A 20,370-nucleotide genomic window follows, 5' to 3' on the forward strand; every position below is an offset into this window, starting at 1 on the left:
TTGAGTGGCTTCTTTTGAGTGGCTTGAGTGGCTTCTTGAGTGGCTTCTCTTGAGTGGCAGCTTGCGATCGCTTTGGACGGTGTTGGAAGGGTAGCAAATGTAGTTATATTACTAAATCTTCAGTTTTACGACGCTTGTACATATATCTAGCGACCTGGACGCAGTAAATGAATATTCTGGTGGGATCACTCATTAGGTTTGTACTTCGTTTGCGACTAATACATGTCGATGACATCAGTGTACCAGCTTTGTTTTCGTCAAAATTAGAAATATTTCGCGTTAGATCTTTTTGAACCTAAGGTAAAGCATCCCTTAATGGGCTGCCCAAAGTAAGATGTAGCCTAAGTATATGCAAATAAAAAGTCACACTAAATCACGCAGATATTTCAGTTGAAACGTTCAAGCAGACGTAAGCAGCATAAGAATGTCAAACCTGTTTATCGTATTTGGGTGTGAGCAGGTGCCCAATATTGTGTAACTTTCCTTTCGTCAAGTTGAAGCGGTACAGTGTACTGGTCGGCGGGTCTCCTTCTGGCCGTATTGTGAAATACAAGTCGCTCAGTGTAAATCCATTTGACATTATGCCGCCAAAGAGGGCATGGAGGAGGCTTTGTTGCTCATGCAATTGGTCAGCCCACAGACATCCTGCAACATGGAGCGAGACGACAGCAAATGGCGTTATAAATATTGTGGTCGTGTATATACAAAATACCGATGATAATATTTGTCGCTATCCCAATAGAAATTTGCGTCTTAATTTTAGCAACATAACCTTTAGCTATCCGTAAAAACGAAGCCATTTCCATTCCACCCAAGGAAAGTGGTTGTACAGCGAAGCTGTTGCCGGCGTTAGACGGAGTCACACGAGCACCACCACAACAAGCTACGCATGTCAGGCACCGAAGCATGTGTGCGCAAGCACAGCATACATGCTCATTATTCTAGGCCTTCCACCGAGCGCAAGTGCGTTATTAAACGAAATGAATGTTTACATGTAAATTGTCTCACAAAATGTCGAATGCACAACTTACACACAACTTGCAAGCATGACAGCATCGAACTGTAATTCGAATATGAGAGAACTTTTGTAAATGCAACCACGAAGTCATTTTTCCGGTTGCCATGGTGGCGGTATTGTTTTTTGCGGGAGCACAGGCTGAAAAATCCAGACCAACTAGAGGCTGCCAGCCTTGCTGTAAAACATATTATTTACAGCTGTACTTGACCAAAGCGCCGCCGTGCGTATGTGTGAAATCAGTGGCACTGCAAGAAGACTTAAAGGTACGAGAGTTTGCGGTTTTCTGATACGCTCTAATTGCGGTGGTCTCAATGATCGGCTCACACCCACTGGAGGGATTTGCCATGGACTAGATAAATACTACGCCGTTGACAACCGAACAGGAGAAAGCAACTACAAGAAATGGAGTATTATAGTTCACACAGAGACTTATTATATTAGTGAGGTTACGTTTCTGCAGATGCGAATTAGACTGACTATGGATAAATGTGTCAAATTGATGTAATTTTATGCGAAGCTGCCAGACAAGTTCCACAATCACTCTTTGTGCATATTCTAGTGAGGCAACACAATTACGGCATTATTAAATACATAAAAAATACGAAGCTGATATAATGGGCCTGCGCATAGAAATGTCGGCTGAAAAACAAATGTGACAAACGATTGCGTATGCGCTCACCGCCCCCCCCCCCCCTCCCCCACATCTTACGGCTCGTCTACTCTGCCCCAAACAACAGCGTTAATTTATAGCGGAAGTTACAAAACCTCACCCTAATAAAAAATAGGGGTGCATTATTTGATACAATTCGCACATTGCGAGTCACCCTATTGTCACTTAGGCGTCAAAGGTCTAGAATCACTTATTCAAGGACCACTTGACTCTTACAACTTCGTCAGTGTATCTGCTCAAATACGGAGTACCTGGCGATCAGTACCAAGGAACCGGAGGCACCCGCTATGGAGTTCTCATCTCAGCAGTCAATATCGACCCTTAGAATCCACACGAATCTTCAGTCTTTCCTAAAATGCGACCTCTGCATGCATGCGCCTTCTCTACGCAAAACAACGTTGCTGCAAGGAACGCGCGTGCTATACAAAATCATGCTAAAGCTCCTGTATATATATATATATATATACATATATATATATATATATATATATATATATATATATATATATATATATATATATATGTATAGCTTACCAAGCCTTATATATAGCTTTCATTGATTGAAAGCGTTTGATTCGGTCGAAACCTCAGCAGTCATGGAGGCATTACGGATTCAGGGTGTAGACGAGCTGTATGTAAAAATACTGAAAGATATCTATAGCGGCTCCACAGCCACCATAGTCCTCCATAAAGAAAGCAACAAAATCCCAATAAAGAAAGGCGTCAGGCAGGGAGATACGATCTCCCCAATGCTATTCACAGCGTGTTTACAGGAGGTATTCAGAGACCTGGATTGGGAAGAATTGGGGATAAAAGTTAATGGAGAATACCTTAGTAACTTGCGATTCGCTGATGATATTGCCTTGCTTAGTAACTCAGGGGACCAATTACAATGCATGCTCACTGACCTGGAGAGGCAAAGCAGAAGAGTGGGTCTAAAAAATTAATCTACAGAAAACTAAAGTATTGTTTAACAGTCTCGGAAGAGAACAGCAATTTACAATAGGTAGCCAGGCACTGGAAGTGGTAAGGGAATACATCTACTTAGGGCAGGTAGTGACGGCGGATCCGGATCATGAGACGGAAATAATCAGAAGAATAAGAATGGGCTGGGGTGCGTTTGGCAGGCATTCTCAGATCATGAGCAGCAGGTTGCCATTATCCCTCAAGAGAAAAGTGTATAATAGCTGTGTCTTACAAGTACTCAACTAAGGGACAGAAACCTGGAGGCTTACGAAAAGGGTTCTGCTTAAATTGAGGACGACGCAATGAGCTAGGGAAAGAAGAATGATGGGCGTAACGTTAAGGGATAAGAAAAAAGCAGATTGGGTGAGAGAACAAACGCGAGTTAATGACATCTTAGTTGAAATCAAGAAAAAGAAATGGGCATGGGCAGGACATGTTATGAGGAGGGAAGATAACCGATGGTCATTAAGGGTTACGGACTGGATTCCAAGTGAAGGGAAGCGTAGCAGAGGGCGGCAGAAAGTTAAGTGGGCGGATGAGATAAAGAAGTTTGTAGGGACGACATGGCGACAATTAGTACATGACCGGGGTTGTTGGAGAAGTATGGGAGAGGCCTTTGCCCTGCAGTGGGCGTAACCAGGCTGATGATGATGATATATATATATATATATATATATATATATATATATATATATATATATATATGTGTGTGTGTGTGTGTGTGTGTGTGTGTGTGTGTGTGGGTGTACACAATAGTCGTCATTCTGCCAGCGCTTGCGACAGCAACCACTCGCAATAACCAAGCTACTTTGCTCCTGCAGGCTAGCAGCATCGGTCAACCCTGTGCTTTCCCGCAGCCCTGGTTTTTGCAATCAAGTACCACGTGCCTTGGCCCTTTCCTGAGAACGCAGCATGATACAAGTCAGCATACCTGGGCCTGTACTTCGGCCAAGTCATTTTACCTGGCCCACCCGAGGCACTGCTGCGCCTGCGCCTAGCCTACACGAGGTGTACATAAGGAACTACGACGACAGCGGGTGCTCATCCTGGCAGCGATTGCGACAGTAAGCACACGCAATAACCAGGCTACATTGCATCTGCAGGTTTGTCATAAGCTCATTATCTCTTAGTAATATTGCCTGTATCACCGCAGCTGTTGCCAGAATTCTGCGGAACGTATTCATCTGCGCAAGAATCCACTGCATTTAGTTTTACTATTTTACTCCAACTTTTCTTTTTGTGCCGCCTGAGCCTTGGTCTGTTGTCCAGAGCGCGATGCCCCCCAACGCAGAACTCGCAAAATGAGTGGAGGAACTCGAATACAAGCTTGAAAATTTAGGTTCCAAATTTATTGATGATATCAATAATAAATTCTTGCTAAAATTAGCACTTAAAGATGACACGTTGTTGAAATGAAAAAAAAAATGAACGGATAATTTGGTGACCAGCGTTGAATTCCTGAGCAATCTGGTCGAGCAAATCAAGGATGAGAAAGCTACTCTGGTAGCTCAAAATACCGATCTAAAAGCTAGCAACAGTACGCTCGCAAGAAAAGTGAGGGATATACAACTGCTGTCGAGGCTGAACAATGTCGAGGTGAAAGGTGTTCCTTGTACACAAGTAGAAGACTCTCTGGTGGTGATGCAAACCGTTGGCGACAAGATTGGTTGCCCAGTATCACCACATGATCTCGATCTTGGTAACTGTGTGCCTACGAAAACTGACAGCAACAAAACATTGTCCGTTTTATCTCGCGAAACAAAAAGTCTGACTTCCTGACAAAAGCAAAAAAAAGCGCGGCTAACTCTAGGTGACATTGGCCTATCAGTAAGTAAAGAGATGCCGCTGTAAGTAAATGACCACTTAACACCTGAAAATAAGGCCCTCTTTTTTAATGCCTTAACTCTAATGAAACCCAAGAAGTACCAATTCTTATGGACTGGTAACTGCAAAATCAAGGTTCGGAAAACAACTAGCTGCCACGTTTTTCGGATCTTTCCGGAGGTAGACCTTCCATGATCACTTAGTTGCCTTCGCCTTTGAGAAATCGCATCATCAGAGAAATTCACAATGTCATCATATTTTACAACTAACGAGATAAATAATTATGTGTCAAATAATCACAAATCTATCATTCATTTTAACGCACGAAGCATACGCAGACACTATGGCAACTTTTCCAATCTGATTGCGATACTTCACTTCTCATGCTCAATAATTGGGATCTCGGAAACTTGGTTTAAGTGATCACGACAAGAACCTGTTTTGCTTTCCTAACTACATAGCAGAATACTCAAATCATCAGTACATCTGTCGTGGTGGTTCCGCAATCTATATTTCAAGTACTCTCACGTACGAAAGAAGGCACGATCTTTTTCTCAGCGTAGGTGACTGTGAATCAGTATGGATCGAACTTAGAAGTGACTTTATTAATGTGGAGAACAAAAATCTGGTAATAGCTTGTATATATCGCTCGCCTTCATCGCCTATGAATCATTTCTGCAGCGAGCTTCATGACGTGCTGAGTATCGTTGCAGACGAGAATAAAAACGTTATAGTTATAGGCGATATTAACATTAACCTCGAAGACAGCTCGTATGCCTACAGCTCGCAGTATTCACATTCTTTCAATAGCTTCGGTTAAGAATGCTTAATAAAAATGCCTATGCGGTGCACTAACTATGAAGATCGTACAATATTCGATCATGCGCTTTCAAATTTGCTGTCTCCACCAGACGCAGGCGTCCTGTTACAGTCTGACTGATCACTACCCGATATTTTTACGCTTTCAGAATAAAGAAAACTTTGTCAAAGCCACTTACACAAAACTAACACTTGACAAAGAAGGTTTCGTTTATTCAGTGAGCCAAGCTAATTGATCTTCTATAGCAGATATGAAATATCTACACATGGCTGGCCTTCTCGTTCTTTATATCTGTACTAAAATCGTATTTTGACTGCCACACCCACAAAGTCAAAAAAGAAAGTTTGCGTCCACACGAAATGTTTGGCTGTCAGATAACCTTCTAGCCTTGATGCGCTAGAAAAGACAATGTGCATAAGAAAGCAAAACTACGGCCATTTAACAGCAATTTGACTGGGAGGTATAAACAATTATACAACCTTCTTGCTATCGAACTGACAGAAAAGCTAAAATACTTTATTACAAGAAAAAATTATTAGAATGTGGAAACGACATTAGTGAGAAATAGAAGTTAGTAAATATATTTTTTTAAATAAGCAAAACAGTCGCGATGTTTTAAAGGGAATTATTCATAATGACAGAGCGTACACCAGGTAACAAGAAATTGCTGATGCTTTTGCCGAATTTTTCTTTAGTAGCGATTCACATATACCCACGCAATTTAACAATTTAATGCAACGCCTACCTCACTCATTCTTTTTGTTTCCAACCGCACCACAGCAAATAGAAAACATAAGAAATTTAAGAGCAACCAGTAGAGGTCTTGATAATATGCATTCGAATCACATCATGGTAATTACACACCTAATCTCAGATTTCTCGCAGTTATCATCTTGATATTTAAGACTGGTACCTTCCCACAAAAAACTAAAACAAGGTAGAATTACTTCAGTATTAAAAAAGGGTGACCGTGCCTCGATTACTAAATACAGACCAATATGCATTCTACCCTTTTTTCGGCAAAGTTATTGAACTGTTGGTAGAAAAGCGCCTATCTAATTACCTAAGATTAGTATTCTTTCACCATTTCAATTCGGCTTTCGCAAGAGCTATTCAACCGAACTTTCTCTGATCGCCATAACTGAACTATTAAAGATTGCAATCGATAAGGGCATGTATGCGCTATCAGTGTTTGTGGATATAACTAAAACCGTCGATAAAACTAACCAGTGCATTTTATTCTTTAAACGTGAATCTATCGGTATAACAGGTGCTGCTTTAACTTTAATACAAAATTACTTAAAAAATAGAACACGAAGAGTTAGAGTTAATGGTATTCTTTGTAAATCAATGATAAGAAACATTGGTGTACCACAGGGATCGATACTTGGCCCACTCTTCTTTTTAATATATGTTGAGGACTTGCCATATTGCCTCCTTTCTTCTAAGTACAATTTTTATGCAGATGACACAACTATATTTACTCGGACATTTGTGTAAGGAACCTATTCTGGAAACTTGATACTGAACTAAAGAACGCGTTAAATTGCTACACAATTAGCTAGCTCAATATAAACTCGTCTAAAACTAAATTTGTGTATACACGTCCCACCAACGCTCATCCGCATTAATTCCTCTCCTCTACCTTGGTAATACCCTTATGGCGCATAGTACTTCCTGTAACTATTTGGTTGTACAACTTGATTATAAGCTTAAATTTTATCAACCCATGGCGAACATCAGGAAGTACGCAACATACGGAATACAGGCACATTTAAAAGCTCGTATGTATTTAAACATAAAACACTAGCCTCTTTATATTACTCATTTATCCATTCACATATAAACTATATTGCATTGCATGCTGGGGAAATACGTGTCGTACCCACTTACAATCATTACAAGTATTACAAACCACGTTGTTAGAATATTGACATTTAGTATTAACCATATGAGTCCCCAAAAGTCACTACATGCTTGTAACACTCTTACCGTAACCGAACTTATTACCTTTAATTTAGGTATGTTTTTATACCGCCAACTAGATAACGCTCACTGCAACAGTTTGATACCTTCATCTTGTCTAATGAGTGGTAATCTTACTCCTTTGCACTAAACAAATATTTTATTCTTCCCAAGATATGCACAAACTATGGTAAGCAGAGTAACCATTTTTCGTCCGTTTTCTACTGGAACCCACTACCTTGTACTATTAAGTCATGTAAATCATTTCAATTTAAACGAGAACTAAAACTTCACATTATATCATCTTCAACCACTTAGTGAAGTCTTTTTTTTTCGTTTTATGCCTTCTAAATGTACATTTTGTTAATACTTTCACTACACAAATAAAAGTTCGGTTGGTTATGTCTCATTATTCATTGGCTTTCATAATGGCTCTATAGTTACTTCTGTAGTTAGTCGAATGTAATAATAATTATTATGCATATTCAATAGCATGTCTGCAGGTGATTTGTGTTAGTACTGCTAAAACATTAGCCAACACTACGTTTGCTATTTTTCATTTTTTTTCAATACTTTTTGCAACTTCTTTATATTTTTACTTATACGGGGTACAGGAGGTCCCATTACTGTCATTGACCTCGGGACCACCTCCTGTATAATATTTGCTTCTACTGTATCCTGTCCCGTCTATTAATAACAAAACCTCATTCAGTGAAAAAAAGACAGCTCACATCTTTACAATGATTTTTTCTTTTGCACAGCGCCATTTATTTACGAGTAGTGTTCAAGAGCTGAAGATTGCTAACTGCAAGCGAAGAAAATGAAGGATAATTTCTTACCTGCAAGCAATACAACCGTGACAGCGCATGACGCTTTCATAGTTGCTGGAGAAATGGGCATGCTCGGCTCAGAGCAACACTACACGTAGGAACGTTCGCTGCTGAAACATGTCATCCGTGATCTGTGTAAGTATTCGTGATGCATGCTCAAATTTCTGCTAAACTCATGCATTTGATTGGCCACTTGCTTTGCAGGTAAGGCCAGTAAATAAATAAAATACATGATTCAAAATAAGAGTCAGCCACTATTTTTATACCAGAATAAAAAGAAAAATACTAACGTCAACCGTTTTGTCATCCTGTTTGATCCTGTGTACCTTGATTAAGATTCTGAGGGCATAGCTCTACCGTCTACAGAGACACTGCAATTCAGAGAGTACGAAGGTCTGAAGGGAGAAATTATTGTCATAAAAATTGCGGTAGAAAAATTTGCACATTCCTCTAACGAGCCATTATTGATGCTGGCGAGGAAATTCAGCGATAATCACGTAAAATCTGTTCATGAAAGCTTAACTGAATTTAAGCTCAATTGTTACACTACCGCTAAAATTGTTATTGGGGAAATAAAACCAGTCTGCGCGCTAGGATGTTCCCCATAATTTACTTTAAAACATTACCATGCAAATATTTTTGTGAGCTAACTAGGAACAATATTCCTTGGGGTTTCAATTATTTTCTTTCCGAGAGTAAAGAACCCTTGGATTCTTTAATATAAATGCTTAATACCTGATAGGACTAAGGCCGTTCCTTTGCGGAAGACATTAAACAACATGGGTTAGTTATCGGCACATTCGAGAGGACGTTTACCATGTCTTGCAGGCGGCCGAGCAACAAGTTGCTCAGTTCAGCTTTCAAGCGCTCTCTTGGCGTAGCGCCTCAGGAATGACATGATGTTTAGTCATATGATCAGAAGCCAACAAAGACATCGAGGACAACATAGGGGAAATTACTTGTAGATACTGTTTGAATTAAAGAAACGATAAATTAATGGCAATGAAAGTGAATGAAAAAAACTTCACGCAGGTGGGGAACGATCCCACGCCTTCGAAATGCGCGTGCGAAGCCCTAACCAGCTGAGCTACCACGGTGCCATTTCCCCATTCACTTTCTGGGGTATTTATGCTGTATTACTAGAGCTAACGTTGGGAGTGTTAGCCTGTGTCACCACTCACAAACCTTGGTGACGCATGTGGAACATCCTTCATGGCGCAGGAGTCACGAGTACGTGATCCTTCTGCGTGAAGGCAACTGGTCACTAAACCCGCACATGCTACATAAAGGCATCAATGTTGCCGGATTGGAGACCCTCGTTATGTAAGAACGAGAAGAAAGGGAATTATACGCCATGCCAGGGAATTATGAAAGGAAAGGGAATTAGGCCATGCCATTATGCCATGCCATTATACCATGCCATTATGCCATGCCATTATGCCATGCCATCATGCCATGCCATTATGCCATGCCATTATGTCATGCCATTATGCCATGCCATTATGAAAGGAAAGGGAATTATGCCATGCAGGACAAATGCATGGCCACGTATACTTGTGCTGTACAGACAGTGTCTGTGTTTCTCAGTGTACGTGCTTGCGCCCGGATGAACCTGACCGAGGTGAAACGGCGGGAGTCGCGGTCAATTTAGTCAGTGTGGCGGTAAGCATGAGTCTTTCCATGAGGGCAGGCTTGAACGTATCCCTTCAAACTGGTCGTTGAACTTAGCCGATGCGGATGACAAATTGCTTCTTCTTGCGGTGCATGACTAAACGCTGGCAAGCGTTTAGTCATGCATCGCTGTTTTTTCAGCTGTTTTCAGCTGAAATTTCAACTGTTTTCGCAGCACTTAGCGCTGTATTATTTTGTAGACACGATTGTGGGCACCTAATGTATACTCTACGCTTGTTTGCGATACATAGTAAAACCTACTGGGGGGCACCTTAAAGAAATGCAAACTTCTTTTAAACTTGTATCACAATGTAACACCAGAAAACAAGGACAAAAGACGGACGTAGGCACCGCGATTATCCATAGTGCTATCTTTGTCTCCCTTTTTTCGTTACCTGTTGGCTGTACAATATTATCGAGTTTCGAATATAACCAAGCCCAAGATATAGCAGTTTTATAAACGGTGCAGATCAAATGTCGCACATAAACTATCATACCTGTATTGTCTAGTACCTAGAAGGTCTTCTGGAAAGCGAACGATAATTTTCTCAACTAAATAGGTGGGATCAAACTGCGGGTCTTCCATGACTGCAGCCTGTATACCAAGCAAAACAAGGGAAGTCTATCAGCCCAGTGCTGCGGCTTGTCATGAGCCGTTAGGGCTGTTTTCTGATGCCTAAGAAGTACTCTACCAGTCCGTTTGCTTGCGTATAGCAAGCCATCTTCAGTGACAGCCGTTCGCCGAGTATTCTTGAAAGGTAGCAGAAAAACGCCGACTCATACAGGCGTTCTCTGTGAGCAACTACTTGTTGCAGAGCCCCAAAGCACGACACCTAGGTGTTCACAAAGGCTTTGACAAAGGTTTGGGCCGTGATGTCAACGACGTAGGTGACTGTGACGGTCAACGACAGTGATGACGTTACGACAGCCTTTCTATACATAAACTTTTCCAAAGATGTCTCCCGCCATCAATAACTAATCACCTTGGAGACCTTTTGTAAACCGGTGAATCTTCCCTTTCACAAAGGACACATGTTGGGGCCTAATTTCGCATGGCATCGTTAATAATCCGGGCAAAGCCTATCATTCACGCATGAGTTTCTTTACAGCGTAATGCCGGAATGAGAAGTACTGTGAAAGTGTTTTAAAGCAAGTCGACCGGAACAACAGCAATACCTAGCATATCGGGCGTCTGTAGAACAATGACAAGCGAACGATAGAGAGGTACTGTTGTAAGGAGTGTAGTGCAATTCTAAACCGTCTGGACAGGATCACAAGCGCCCTATTTATTCTTCCCGTTCCTGTGCCGCCAGCAGTTCTTCTTTTGAAGCAACTGCAGAGTACCAATATTTTATGCTGCTGAGGGCGTCCGCCGTTACGCATGAAGCGCCGCCACACGTTCAGCATACTGAAAATTTTCGTAAGTACAGAAATACCTGGTTTTGCTCGGAGACGTGCCATTCTTCCGTAGCCGAGTGCGTAAGAGAGAGGTTTGTGTCTGGTGAAGGTGATTCACCAAACTTAGAAGAAGCACAGTATGTGCTTTCTGAAGAGCAGAGGGAATGAAAAGTGGCTGAGTTGGAACCTATCATTTCCTGGCCACTGCAGATGAAAACGAAACACGAGAGTGAATAAAGAACACAGTGCTCTCTGAAAAGATATGCTGCACAGAGTTCAGTACTTAACACTTTGTAAGTAGCCTGTGTGTCAGAGAACTTCCTAAAATAAGACTACTTACTTATCAGACATTAGAGAATCACAACGCCATTTACAGCGAATCTGTTTCTTTCGTGCTGTTTCAAGAAGATGTCAGTGGCCTGTTATGTATCAGACCCTTTAAAACGTTACCCCTATACAAATGGTTCATTTGAAACTTTACAGCATATTGTCACGTGGTCGTGACGTCAAAGAACGCAGTAGCAATACTGTGAAAGGCAAAACTAGATTTTTATTGGGCGAACCTGTGCCCAGAAAACAGGCTACACTTATAGCACAACGAGAGCGGCGAACACAGTCGGCGATCGTCGAAAATCTGATCAGCGGGTGGAGCGCGTCGGCTTTTATACAGCAGTCGTCGAATGTGTGAGACTAATCGCTTGGACCCGCGTGTCTTCCGCAAAGTTCTACACCATTCGCGTCACGCGATGAAATCAGATAACATAAGGTTCGGCGAAAACAGACAGCCCGGCTAGAAGCATCGATAACTTTCCAGAAACTTCGGATACATGTAGGCTCGTCCCGCGCTGTGCGATAGCATTTGTTAGGCGGCGAAACGGGGTCGCCCGATAAAGATAAGTACACGCGTCAATATAACACATTCGAGTACATGCTAAAGCAGTTTTAGAAATACAGTAATTTATGCACCCACATTTTACCTTGCGAGAATATCGGCCATGGTATTTCAACCACTTTCACCGCACATGATTTAAGTGGCGTTTACACTTCCACCAAAGTAGCATATTAAATTCGGCGTTGTTCTGAAAACACACCTATTACGCTGCGCATAGTTTGCATACGTCTACATTATTGCGACGACCTGCAAATTGTTCAGGCATTTTGAACATTGTTTACACATTACTTATGACTTGCCACGAAAATTAAACTAACTTATAGGGTGTGTTATTTGAAATTCATCGAGGACACTACCGACGCATAAAAGAAACGTCATATAACTGGAAGAAAACGGATAAAAAGGAGATTTCAGTAATACTTTACAATGCTCATAATCGCGCCAGAAAAGTAAACGATTTGTCGCAGATTGCAGTGAACATGACGCTCGCTTTTAGCAAACGTAAACTATGTTGATAATAAATATGTTGGTTGAAAAAAAAAGTCACATAGCACAATGAATTCCGTTTCTTTTTTCATTACTTTTTTTTTTTTGCTGTTTTATTGAATTGCATTCTCAGCGCTTTTTATTTTTGACCTTCTTTTGTTTGCTTTTTGGTATTTATTATTTAGTTACCAAGGTGACTATCTGGTTATGGTGGCTATGATATAGAGCCAGTGGCTCTGTGGCGACACTGGAAAGGATCTTAGCCAATGCGAGGTCTTTACACGACCGATGACACATTGTGGGCACACTGATGCTTGTGTAACATTGAATGCCGAACCTTTCCAAGAGGAGCGCCACGAACCACTTTCCGTCTGGCCAAGAGAAATATGTGTGGAAATCACCTGAAATTGCGATGGAAGTGGAGTCGCCAAGGGGGATCCAACCAAAGGTGCTTACGCTTGACGTTTGCGGCACGATCTTCGTCCGTATTACGTGTCGTATGTGCGCTGTTCTTCCACAGTCCTTACCGCACGCGGCGTACCTATTGAACGGGTGGAAGGCAACTGAGATAAGGTTACATGGCTTGCCTATAGAGCCCGTAATGTCAAACAGCGATGCATACTAAACAATGCATATTCCGGTTTTATAACTTTATTGAGATATTTATTTTATCACAATACGTGTTGACACTTCTCGCGATTAAGTGCAGCTGGGGCATACACGGCGATACGAAACGTAAGGGACATGGCGTGCTTTTGTAAGGATATGCGCATGTTGTAACGCCAAATAAGGAGACGGTGGCGGACGTCTGAAAAGCAGTTAGTTTCAGTAGCTTCAGCAACACGTATTTTTGCAGACGATACATGATTATGGTCCTCGACTGCATTCGAAAGATAAGATAATTCCATCTAGGCGCGATAACAGTAAACAATGGCACTGAACGGCGAAATCCCGACCCAGAATGGCATAGTCGGAGCAAGAGTTTGGTACGACGAATCGGATCACGTAACAAGAAGGTTCGTTGAGAATGCGGACAGTGCCGGACCCCATAGTCTAGACAGACTGTGCGCTTACGCTATTAAAAACAGTCCTGAAACGGCAAACGTGTTCACGCAATATGAAAATGTTTGCGCTTGTATTGACCAGTGCGAATGGCGGGAATCCTCCGACGTATACACCACTGACGCTGCTGGGTATACTTGCGGACATTTGGTATTTCAAAATCGGTGCAGTTGCCGCCTCCAGAACTGTGATACTGAGTTTATTTCAGGCGTATGGCTTGCGTGACACTGCATTGTTGTCAACAAAAGGTGCAGTGTGGATGGAGAATGACTGGTGCTGACAATGGTGGTCGCAACCGATGGCAAAGGAGGTTGTAGCTCTCGAGGCGCGCAGGTGCTCATGGGTCAGCTGTAGGCATAAGAAGGCGGCCTACGTTGGCAACAAAAGCGGGACACGAGTGCCGGAATTGTGCGCCTGTAACAAATCTGGCGGTTATTTGTGGCGCTAAGGATCCGAATGGCATAGAAACAGCAGCCCACTTCGACAAAAAGGCTTGAAGATGGTGCGCATGTTCATAGTGTGGCAACGGCAAACAAATTAAACTGAGTATGATGAGGCAGAGTTCTTTGCGACTTCGTGTTAGGGACGCATTAAATGAGGTATAAAGTAAGGTTGATGTGTGAGTATATCGATGCGTCTGCTGATGTGCGAAATAAAAATGAGACCAGAGACAAAAGAACTGTGGTTAAAAAATGAACATTAATATTTTTATTTAAAATAGCGAGTCTAAGCTGAGTTATACATAGGGCCCGATTCGACACGTTTTTTAGAAATACCTTGTTTTGCATTTTTATTTCTCAATGAACTTCATTATTTTGCATTGAAGAAGACGCAGGGGGCGCTGAAGCATCAACAACGCTTGAATTAGAGGGTCGATCGCACGTGTTGATTTTTTTCCTGCCCTGGCTTCCGCCCTCCACATTCATACTAAGATATAATTTTTGTGTATTGACAGAATAATTTATTATTTTGCAAGAAACGTACGGAAAGCATCACTATCGCTGCCTGGTATTATGTAACGCGTCTTATCTTGTTCAGCCATTGTTCGGTTATCAAGTTTGCATAAAATAATGACATAATGTATGTAACTCATTGAGTTACAATGACATCTTGTCGGTGATTCAGCGCGAAGCTTGCGTAAGGTGGGTTGAAAGAACACTTCGAAGGCTGGAATAAACGCTGTTCAATTTCAAGGTAACTTTTATAGTTGTGATACAAAAGATTGCAAATTCTGCAGTCTAGAATAACATGTTGTGTAGCCTTGTTGTGTTGTCCTTTGTCGTTGTACGAGCTCACCCTTTGAAAGCGACGACCACCAATCTCCGACATCATGATTAGCCGGCCTACTAAATATGGCGGGATTGCAGTGGTGTAGCGCACCAGAAATGACAGCCGGCAGAGACAGGACGAGACTTCGCTGGATGGCTTCATCAGGCATAATTGGGATACCGGACAACGTCTGGCTTTAGAGGTTGGAGTTTCGCGTTTCCTCTGTTCCTCCACCATATAAGCAAAGGAGATTTATTAGCACGGATTGCTTGTTCTGAAGCCAGCACAGCAACGGCATGCTTACCACGAAGAGATCGCAATTAACCTTTACGCCCAAAGACGGCATCCTTTCAGAGCTTTGTGCATATTCTTCCTTTCAACTTGTACGTAAATTTCAAATCGGGATAGCTGTTCTTTTAAGCCTGCTGGTAAAGTAAAGCTGAAAAAGGAATATAAACACAAGCTATGAATACATGAATTGTCCTTTTTTGATAAACTTTAGTGAAGAATACAAAGTGTGCACTTGTGTCGACGACGAAGTAGGCTTTTGCATAAGTGAGATGAAACGACATATTCACCCTAGTGTTATAGGTTGCGACATATCTAGCACGTCAAGAAGCCTCATGAACGTCTATACACATTCAACCCCGGAACATTTGTAGAAAGTTCTTTTTTCTTTTAGAGATGTATCATGAAATGATGATGCACAGCATGGTTTTCTTTCTGCAGCTCTTTGATGCATGCTTTTTTTATGGCTCGCATGAGAGCAAGTTTAACATAGGCGAGCACATTCTAACTTCAAACGCCTTCCATACCAGCGCTTCCAATGTTCTATTTTTTATTTAATATAGTCGAACATCCAGAAAGAAGAAAAGTTCTCGTGCTCAGAATGAAATGCGAAATTAGCACTGCCGTGTATAGTGTCAAAAAAAAGATCTATGAATAATGGCATACTGGCTGCGAACTTGCGGCAGATTAAATGTCGTGTGTTAATGTGAGAAGAAAAATAACATGAACAAGAAAGTGAAAACAATTTTTCGTTTTTAATTTCACATAATCAAGAAGCACCTGAGGAGCAACGCATGGGGGTAGAAATTTCGGTGGACTGTTCCTAACCGTGAAAAAGGGCTCTAGAGCCGCGTCCCCTGTAGTACCTAAATATACACGTTTTGTATGTCGATGCTGTGTTCCCTGTTTTATTTAGTGTATCCCTATTGGATAACCTGGCATTATGTGAAAGATTTCTTTACATTTACCAGTGTATTTATCTATACTAATGTCCTCGAACTATCCACAATATACTTACTTAGTAGTAACTTATGATAATGCACAAGGCGTTTCCGTTCCTAGCGATCTTGGGATCAAGGCGAGCAAGGCGAGTGCGAACGATCGTTCGCACTCGCCTTGCTAGGAAGCAAGCAGATAAAGCAGAATTTGGCAGCTCGTCTTAAAGTAATGAATTGAGCAGAATGATATGAAGCCACATGAAAAGCTTTGGAGAGAAAATAAAGAAAGCAAGACACTACGTGGCTTTTGCTGAAGCATGTGTTAAGCCCTACGGTGCATGTGGGCACAAAAATAGTTTTTGATAACATCTAATTTCGCTTTTGTTTCGCATAACTAGGTGACCGCAATCTTTTGTACAATATTTTCGATAGATTATACATAGGCTGACACATATATTTCCGCACTGAATTCGGGCCAACTGTCGGCACATAAAACCAAGGTCACCCGCTTATCCTACCACTACCCTCAAGCTCTTTATACTCCGACCTTTGAAATTGGGAGTTTTACGTGCCAAAACAAGGTTTCGTTTACGAGGCAAAACACAGCGGGGGACTCCCGAATAACTTTCACGACCCGGGAATCTTTAACGTGCCTCCAATGCATGTCACAGGGACGTTATTTTGCATTTCGCTCCCATTGAAATGCGGCAAGCACGGCAGAGATTTCAATCTGTTACCTCTGGTGTAGCAGGGAACGCCAAAGCCACTACACAACCACGGTGGGTTAGCGAAGCAAATCGAGGTAGCAGAAAGGGCAACCGCGAAATTTGCAGCGGAAAGCGAAGCGATGGGTATAGAGATGACAGAAAGGATCGGATATCCAGACATCTTAGCAACATGCCTCCAGAAAGAACAGGGCATGCTGGCATTACATTAACCGAGTAAAGGAAAATATTAGTCTCTGCATGCACATTTCAAAATTTTTCAATGGAGAGCGTAAGTGCCTTTATGATGAACTGCGGAAAATAGCGTCACTTTTCTGCGTCACTGAGCGCGCTTCTGTTCCAAAGAAGCAATTATGATGTTGACAAAAAGCGTCTCAAGGCTAATGTCTGGGAGCGAAATTATTGTGAGGAACTTTCGAATGCAAGGGCCCCTAAAACTGCTGAGAAGCATGCTAATCAAAAGAAAACTTGGAGAGTAGATCTATTTTTCGAATATTGACACTCGTACTTGGTTGCCTTTATCGGGCGACACGTTTCACCGCCTAACAAATGTTATCGCACAGCGCAGGACGCGCTTGCATGTGTGGGAAGTTTCTGGAATGTCATCGATGGTTCCATCGATTGTCTGTGACCGAACCTTGTATAATCTGATTGCATGTATGTGCGACGCGAATAATGTAGAACTTTGTGGAAGGCGCGCGGGTCCCAGCGATTAGTCTGGAACATTCGACGATTGATGTATAAAACCCGACGCGCTTGACCCGTTGATCAGATTTTCGACGATCGCCGACCGTGTTCGCCGCTATCGTTCTACTATAAGTGTAGCCTGTTTTTGTGGGCAGAGGTTCGCCCGATAAAAGTTAGTTTTGTCTTTCACAGTATTGCTACTGTGTTCTTCAACGTCACCACCACGTCCCAATATATTGTCAAACAGCATTTCAAGGCCATTCAAAGGTTGAGTGCAGTAATTTATTTGCTCCTTCTCGTCTCTATTCGAGTTGACAAGAGCGAAATGAACCTTTCAAAGCTAAAACGAATCAAAACACCTCTGCGTTTCATCTTGACGACTTTGAGTTCTCAAACATGTCGGTGTTGTTCACAGCGAATAGCGAACCAACTATATAAAGGATGGCACTAAAACACTTGCCACTGTATATAACATATTGCATAAGCGAGGTGTCACAAATGTAGTTGCGGAAGAAAATAAGTAAAAAAAAAAGAGAAAATATGTCAACATACCTAAATAAAGAAATGAGAAAACCGTTGTAGCATAGCCATGGCCGGTAGCTAGGCCATGACCAGAACGGAGCGCCCGTGCACGCCTGGGAACGAGACAGGTAAAAAGCAACGCTTACAGTCAATTGTAGGGTGCTCAAGCTGCGAGTGCTCGGAGCTTTCACGATTGATTCTATATTCGTTTCGGTCCCGTGAAGGCCGAGGTGATCGGTACGGTGTCCCAGACATGCAAGAGAAAGCTGGATGAAATCGCATTTCTCGCACCTCGGCTTTACGCCTTGCTCTCCAAATCGCTGTAACACGGTTTTCTTCCGAGCTCCGTTGTCTGGAGCCTTTTCAAATACAAGCACGTCATCTATATATACTCAAATTCCAGGCAGGTCCGTTGGAATGGTATTCATTGTTATCTGAGCACAGGAAATGCCAAACGGCAGCCCGTTGTAACAGAAAAGCTCTTGGTGCGTTTTGATTAGCCTAACTTCCGTGAAGCTTCGTCTAGTGGCACCTCGTTTTAGGCATCTTTAAAGTCTAGCGTATTGAAAGCTTTAGCACCGCTTAACGACGGGAATAAGTCTGCAATCACCGGAAGTGGATACAGCTCAATTGCACAAGCCTGGTGACCTTGTTATCTCCGCAAATCCAGACTGTGCCGTCTTTTTTAAGCACTGGCAATAAGGGCGTCGCTCAGCCCGAATGTTTTAAGGGGTGATAATATGCCTAGCAACTCTAGGTGATCCAATTCTTTCGCCACTTTGTCACAGAGAGCGTAAGGAAGCGGCCTCGCTTTGCGAAACTTCCGAACAACGCCGTCTTTCAGCACCATATTGGCTGGGAGTCCCTTTATCAGGCCCAATTCCTCCGAGAAGACATTCTCGTAGCCACTGCGTAGGGCGATGACGTGGCTGGAGATGTGTACCGTCACTGGCACTTTCCCTCTACTGACTTGCCGTGCCGAAACCCCAGCCGTCTAAGTCTGGGTTAACAGGTATCACCCGCACATGCTTAGTGCAGTGCAGTTTAGTACTATGAGTGCTGTTGGAATCGCACCGCTGGCACGAGTTGTTGGGGTCTCGGTGCTGACGCCCGTTATTGCCAATGGGTCGCAAGCCCCAAGGGTAGCGTTGGCCTGGCGGCCTGGGGCACTGGAAGCATCCGAAGGTCCCGGCAAAGCAAGAGAAGACTGGTAACAGAACAACTTGTTTATTCTAACATAGCAAAAGAGCGGCCGGTCAGTTCGACCGAAGTGGAGAGACGGGAGAGCACGTAACTCAACAGTACAAATCGGAGCCTCTCTCCTGGCGTCCGGGGGCAGCTGCTCTTATACTCTCGGCGTCGCGGTCCAAAAGGGAAGGTCACGGGATGAAGGTCACGGGATGAAGGTCACGGGACGGCGGAGCATGAGCCCACGACGGCGCGCACGGCCGAGCCGAGAGACCTGCTGAACCGAGTGTAGTGACGCATCGCCAACCCGCCCACACGACGGCGCGAACGGTTGAGCCGAGAGACCTCCAGGCTCCTCATTCGGGGAAATCCGCTCCCCGGCTGCCGCGCTTTGACAAGCGAGGGCACACACACACACACGCACACACGAAGACACGTGGCAATGAAACACGCCTGGACACGCTTGGCGGGGAAGCGTTGCGGCGGCGTTGCACGGGCCAAAATGTCCGCCGCTTTGAACAAAGCCCCGGCGTCCGTTGCATCCGCGCCGGCATTACCGCGCGTTGTAGGCGAAACGTAACAGTGCGCATTCAACTGACACACCTTGGTGCGCCTCAAGCAGCTGAAGTTGTCCTAACATGGGCAGCGTTCCAGAGTAGTACGAGAGTTTTAGATGTGAAGGCTTCAAATTTGCCCGTATTTGCAATCCTCATTGAAAACCTGTCACGCTATGACGCATACTGGTGGTCATGTGTCTACTTCCGTTGTTGGTTTTACACCACCCCGATTGAATGCCTGGCGAATTGGCGGCTCAAGACAGCTCGTTCGCGACGACAGCAAAGTCCAGATAAGTGCATTTTCATACTAATCATCCGATGTTGTTTCTTGCACTGTTCATGTTACGCCTTTAGGTACAGTAGACCCGAGTTCCTTGTTGCAGCGACTGGGATACTTTTCTCTGCGAGATGTCCACCTTGACCACAGTGATAACAGCCCACCTTGACCCAGCGGCAGTAGTCGAGGTCATGTTTCAAGTTGCTACATCTTCCGCATTCTCGGCGAGCTGCGTTTTAGGCGTTTTCTCTCGGTGTTGGTTGCCGACGCGCTTGCATTTTCAATGGTGTTCCCTCCGACGAAATTCTTTGCGCATC

The 20,370-nt window shown here is 43.2% G+C and overlaps 1 long non-coding RNA gene across 1 annotated transcript; it reads right to left on the reverse strand.

Moving 5' to 3' along the window:
* Positions 1-419: 419 nt before the first annotated feature.
* On the reverse strand, positions 420-18,345 carry LOC129383979 (uncharacterized). Its single transcript, XR_008611747.2, has 3 exons — positions 18,062-18,345; positions 8,384-8,464; positions 420-645 (listed from the first exon to the last, which is right to left on the reverse strand). It is a non-coding gene; the product is annotated as an uncharacterized lncRNA (long non-coding RNA).
* Positions 18,346-20,370: the final 2,025 nt, after the last annotated feature.

This window comes from Dermacentor andersoni, chromosome 9, assembly GCF_023375885.2.
Source record: "Dermacentor andersoni chromosome 9, qqDerAnde1_hic_scaffold, whole genome shotgun sequence".
Lineage (NCBI taxonomy): Eukaryota > Metazoa > Arthropoda > Arachnida > Ixodida > Ixodidae > Dermacentor > Dermacentor andersoni.